Below are 6,898 nucleotides of genomic sequence, written 5' to 3'. Positions count from 1 at the left end.
GTGCATTTGAAAATTTTACTCCCTCTGTATTACTGTTTATAGGAAGCTTTACACCTTTGCTGTAATACATACAACTTGATTTATCACAAAATAAATACTTATGCACCATGGAAGATGGAATTTTCAGGCAATAAAAATACATGGGTAGCAGGAGCTGGGTTTTTTTTAATCTCTCCATTCTCTCAGAGGTAAAGCCAGAAGGTGCTTGGCTTCTCCTCTCCTAGAACCCCAGGTTATTTAAATACTCTTGTCCCCAGAGAGACCCTTAGGACCCAAGGAACAATTTGGGGAAATCAAGATGTTTTCTCAAGCTTTTAGGTCCATGGGAAATGCTGGTGCAGACAGAAACACACCAGGAGCTGGGGGAGAAAGAAGATATTGGATTGTGAATTCGCCCTGACCAAATATTGATGGAGACCCACTTGAAAGTGAGAGGGGTGGGATTTATGTTCCTTGGTCATGGATGAACTTCGTGAGGCCAGAGGTCAGTAAGAATTGTAATATGAGAGACTTCAGAGTAGAAGCATCTTGGGCTGGCATGGCATTTAAGCTAGAACACCATGATTGGAAAACTCTAAAGTACTCCTTCCTGCCAAGATGATGTCCCAAAGAGTGGCTGACTTTTTCACCTTGAAAAGGGCTACTAGTAAAGTCACCTACTGGGAACTACAAAGAACTATATGCAGAGAAATGAGAAGAATCCAGAGCAAAAGATATTGCCTCTACTTGACTGGGAGCCAGGGAGAATTGCAGGAAGCACAAGGCATAGTGGAACTATAAAATACATGCCTTGCCAGGAACTCTAAATATTGCATTAGTGGAAGTGACTGAGGCCACATAGGTTACTGAGAAATAGTTGCTCACTGATGGATATCAATATTTTCCATGAGCTCTGTTACGAGTTCTTTTTGCTTTCTTTTCCTTGAGTTTTGTGAACTGTGTGCCCAGATTTTCCCCAAGAGGATAGAAATCCCTCATGGGAGAATCTCTAACATAGGTGCTCAAATACAGTCATAAAAAATTGACTTCACATCATCCCCTTTCTCCCACCTGGGCAATATATATATATATAGTGTATACACACACACACACACACACACACATATATATATATATATACATATATATACATGGCAACTTCATACTTTTTCTATGCCTAGTCATGACTCTGCTCTGGATTTAAAGTTTGGAATAAGTTTCTACTTACTGGTATAATCTTTCATTTCATTTCTCTGGGCCTCAGTTTCCTTATCTATAAAAATGAAGCATCTGTTCTAAAATAATTTCTTACTCTAAAAGTCTATTATTATATATTAAAATTCTTCATTCTAATCTTAATGGCTCCTTGTTAATTTAACCTAACCATGTCACTCACCTACCACCCCACCTTCAACAGCTATCCCCCTTAAACTGATCCATACTTGTCTCTAGCACATCCTTTGTTCCTATTAAACAATCTTCATTTCTTACCTTTACAAATACCATGCCTATTCCCATCTTCACTCATGTTCTCGCCCCCCACCCACCTAAAAGATACTTCCTTCTCTCCTATCTATTTAAAAATTGCCCATCCTTCAAGGTAGAACAAGTCTATTAGTTCTTGAAGACTTTTTTAATCACTCTAATGCTCATTGATCATCCCCTTCTCTGAACTCCTACTGTGTTGAGCAAGCCTACCATAGAATTTAGTGCTCAACTATATGTCATTATATTGGCCCGAATATAGGCAGTTCCCCAACACTCCAGTATAGCTTGTATCAAACCTGAATATAACCCATAGGCTAGGCATAGGAACTGGACCTGTGATTTCACAGGTGGAAATTCTGCATGAAGAAATTCCTTCTACCAATGAAATTCAGTACTTTCCCTCTATTTTATAGAGTTGCCTAGAACCTTGAAAGGTTAAGTAATTTGTCCAGGGTCATACAACCAGTATGTCAGAGGTAGGATTTGAACCCATGTCTTTCTTGCTTAGTGATCAGCTCTATCTGCTATTTCACACTGCCTGTAATTGGTGTTATTATTTCACATACATACAACACAAACACATACACATGCACATATATGTACATACATAAACACATTCTCTCTTGTTTCCTCTTCTTTCTCAGTTTTTCTTTCACAAATATCTAATTCAAGAACCTACATATGGTTTGATATGGCCAATTCTATAGCTACAAATTCCTTATGTCCTTTGTAATTCTGTTTATTCCTTACCACTTCTAGCCTAGGACTAGAAGCAAAGATAGTATTCAGTTAAATGTTCAATGTCTTGACTATTCCATAGCTAGCTTATATGGAGATAGTCAGATAATTAACTAGAATTAAAAAATTATAAAAATTTGTAATATTATTTTCTGATAAACACTTTTAAACTCTTTGAAGTGCCAAACTGGTAAATTTCAAAATATTAGGAGGACTCTCTATCAGAAATCTGAATCTATGCCAGATTTTTAAAAAATGTATTTATTTTTTGTTAATTTATTCTTATTTAGAATATTTTTCCATGGTTACATGATTCATAATTTCCACTTCCCTCTTCCCTTCCCTTTTTCAGAGCTGACAAGCTACTGTATCATTGTTCAAAACCTATTTCCATGTTATTCATATCTGCAGTAGAGTGATCTTCTAACATCAAAATCCCAGTCATATCCACATCAAACTACCTGATCAATCATATGTTTTTCTTCTGCATTTCTGCTCCCACAGTTCTTTCTCTGGATGTGAATAGTGTTCTTTCTCATAAATTTCTCTGGATTGTCCTGAGTCATTGCATTGCTATTAGTAGAAAAATATATTACGTTTGATTGTGCCATAATATATCAGTCTCTGTGTACAGTGCTCTCCTGGTTCTGCTCCTTTCACTCTGAATTAATTCTTAGAAGACCTACAAGTTCACATGGAATTCCTTCAGTTCTTTCAGCACAGTAGTATTCCACCACCAGCAGATACCACAATTTATTCAGTCATTCCCCAATCAATAAACACCCTCTCATTTCCAATTTTTTGCCACCACAAAGAGTGTGGCTATAAATATTTTTGTACAAGTCTTTTTCCTTATTATCTCTTTGGGGTACAAACCCAACAGTGGTATGACTGTGTTAAAGGATAGGCATTCATTTAAAGCCCTTTGAAGATAGTTCCAAATTGCCCTCCAGAATGGTTGGACCAATTCGCAACTCCACCAGCAGTATATTAGTGTCCCATTTTTGCCACATCTCCTCCAACATGTATCACTTTCCTTTGCTGCCATATTGGCCAATCTGCTAGGTGCAAGGTGGTACCTCAGAGTTGTTTTCATTTGCATTTCTCTAATCAGGAGGGCTTTAGAACATTTTTCATGTATTTATTGATAGTTTTTATTTTATCGTGTGAAAACTGCCTATTCATGTTCCTTGATCATTTGTTGATTGGGGAACCGATGCCAGATTTTGAAGCTAGATTGGCATCAATGACCTGATGAGCAAGGAGTGTATGAAAAGTGATTCAAACTCTCTTTGTCTATCAATCAGAGACTTTTAAGTTAATCAATCAAAAACTTAAGTACCCCTACTTAGTACCTTACCAGTGTATGAGAGTTCACAAGTCACTTGCTAGAGTTGGTGACAGAGGCCACTACCCATCCCCCTGGGCAGTGCTAGGCAAATTGAAAGACTGCAATTGGTTTCCATAAAGTGGGGAAGGGACAGGAAGTGATGTGGGAAAAAAAGGACTATAAAAAGTCCTAAACTTCCTGTCCAAGAGACTTCTCCTTGAGACTTCTCCTTTGGAGTTCTTCTTTGAAGACTCTCTCTGTGTTGGTTGGTGGTGATGAGTGGAGTGATTCCTTCCTTGGTTCTTGGGTGAGGAGACTCTCTCTGCTTGTGTGTGAGCACAGAAGGTTCTCAGCAGATTCTTTAGCATCTCCTGGCTCTTCAGATTTTGACTTCCTAATTAGGACTTTGGATTCTGGTAAGATTTGCTTTCAGATTTGCATTTGCAGTTGGGAGACATTAGGATTTAACTTAAGGTTTTTTGTAGCTAGGCAGTACTTTCTGTCTCTTTATGTATATTTTCCCACTTTCCTTTCTACCTCTTTGTAAAAAAGCTGCTAAAAGTTAATTTTGATTTAAGCTATAACATTTTAAAATTGATGACCACAATATTACTTTAAAATTCTCACATTTAGCATAAAACCTAAATTTAAAATCTTACAAGTGACTCTTGGAAGTAACCTTTAGAACTCAGCTCAGCAATAGCTGAAATGGTAACTCATCTGCCATTTATGCCATACCTGGACATTAACTTTGTGGGGCCAATATTACGTAGGAAGTAAACTAAATTTCATCCTACTCTTTCCAGAAACCAAGATAAAATATAACCCTAAAGTGTTGGAAAGAAAGTTTATCTGTTTCCTTTGTAAAGATCTTTGAAGTAAATATCCTTTTGTAAAAGCTAATTAATGTTGTGATTAAATGGAATTAGGGTACTAGTTAGTAGCACTTAATGGATGGAATGCAATTAGGGGATTGAGTCAGCTTTGTTAAAGAGGAAACACTCTCAAAACTCTTCAGGGTGGGCAGCTGGGTGGCTCAGTGGATTGAGAGCCAGGCCTAGAAACAGGACATCCTGGGTTCAAATCTGGTGACAGATACTTTCTAGCTGTGCGACCCTGGGCAAGTCACTTAACCTCCATTGCCTAGTCCTTACCACTCTTCTGCCTTAGAACCAATACACAGTATTGACTCTAAGATAGAAGGTAAGGGTTTTAGGAAAAAAAAAACCAGCTCCTCAGTGTACCACTAGGTGCCATTTTGGCTCTGGGATAATGAGCCAGAACATGCTCTCTACATAAGAATTTTGAGCTATACTTTGTTTGTTTCCCCAGAAATAATGTGGAATGAATTAAATTTCAGAATAGTGGAAAATATTGAGCTTTGGAATCAGAAAACTCAGGTTCAAATCCTGTTTCTACCTCTTATTAACTATATCCTTGTGTAAGTTAATCTCTCTGAGCTTCACTTTCTCCATACTGTCTATGAAATGGAAATGATAATATTTGTATTATTTGTTGTGTGGTAGTCACAATCTCATTGAGTCTCACTTTCATTATCCATAAAATGAGGATACATATGTCTATAGCAACTACTTTACTAGATTGCTGGGGGGATTAAATGAGATCAGGGTATAAATCACTGTAAACCATAAAGTGCTATATAAATGAAAACTACTTTTATTGACAGGTCAGCTACTCCAACAAGCTTGAGAACAGCTGCCTCAGGGTGATATCTCACTGGGTTCCTGTCAAATCGACAATTAAAAACATTCCACATCCCAGCTGTCAGCCCCCACCTTGAAGAATGGCATATTTAAATGAAAAAAAATCCTACCTTTTCCCCAGGTTCCCAGATCTGTACTGTTAACTGATAGCTGACTCACTAGTAAGCTCTGGCTTTAGGGAGCAAGGGAGATCTCAGACCTCTCAGCTTTTTGATGGGTATTTTGTCAGCTTCTTCCACAATCAGCTACTCAGCAGCTTATTTACTGTCTTCCCTTCTATCCTTCTTTCCTGAATGACGATTTCAAACAAGGTAGCCTTTTGACATACTGCCTGTCCTGAGGGCATTACATAAGAAAGAACTTCAAGTGCAGAACAAAAGGAGCAGAACCAGGAGAACAGTGTATACAGGGACTAACACATTATGGCACAATCAAATGTAATAAATTTTTCTACTAGCAGCAATACAATGACCCAGGACAACACTGAGGGACTTATGAGAAAGAACACTATCCACATCCAGAGAAAGAACTGTGGGAGCAGAAATGCAGAAGAAAAACATATGATCAATCATGTAGTTCAATGGGGATATGAATAGGGTTTTTATGTTAAAAGATCACTCTACTGTAAATATGAAAAACATGGAAATAGGTTTTGAGCAATAATACATGTATAAGCCAGTGGATTTGCTTGTTAGCTCCAGGAGAGGGGAGGGAAAGGGGGAACTCGTGAATCATATAACCATGGAAAAATATTCTAAATTTTAAAATGTTATGGAAAAAGAGAAAGAAAGAAAGAAAGAAAGAAAGAAAGAAAGGAAGGAAGGAAGGAAGGAAGGAAGGAAGGAAGGAAGGAAGGAAGGAAGGAAGGAAGGAAGGAAGGAAGGAAGGAAGGAAGGAAGGAAGGAGGAGAAAGGAAGAGAGAGAGAAGGGGGGGAAGGGTGAAAAGCCTAGCCTATCTCTGTGAGTTTTCACCATCTTACTTCACACAATACCATACTGTGACCCAACCCTCCACTCCCAGCTTGTGCCTTAAGACAAGATCATGGGGCCACAACTTGGTCCAGGAGATCAGGTGGGTGACTACCATCCCCTTAAGAGTTTTGGGTCTTGGGGGGGCGGGGTTGGTGTTAACCCTTGAGAAAGAAGAGAGAGCTGTAAGGAAATATGTTCAATTTAGAATGTTTCACAGCAAGAAAATTAGATGGCTAAGGTTGATTCAGAGGAAGGAAGTTATATAGTATGATCCAGAGAAAAGTCACTAAAGAAGCTGCTACATGAGAAGCCAGGAGGACTTCTTTTTCCTTCAAAAGTATCCACAATCTACCTGGGGAATAGGCCATGATGCTACATGCAAAAAGCAGCACAATTTCTTATTAGATGATAAAACCTCTGAACTAATATACTGTGAGTCAGCTCTCTGGGAAGAAGCTTCAGAGAAGGAGAAGTAAAGAAAAAGAGTTCTATAAGCAAATTAATTTAGAATGGAAGGCAAGAGATCTCTCCCAAGTTATATATATATATATATATGGGGAAGCCAACTCTCCACTAGAAATGTCTGTGGTTAATTCATGAACATTTATTAAGTACCTGCTATGTATCAGGCACTGTATTAGACACTAGTGACACAAATACAAAAGTT

Source organism: Gracilinanus agilis, chromosome 1, assembly GCF_016433145.1.
Source record: "Gracilinanus agilis isolate LMUSP501 chromosome 1, AgileGrace, whole genome shotgun sequence".
In the NCBI taxonomy this organism is placed as follows: Eukaryota; Metazoa; Chordata; class Mammalia; order Didelphimorphia; family Didelphidae; genus Gracilinanus; species Gracilinanus agilis.
Note: the sequence above shows the minus strand (reverse complement) of the source record.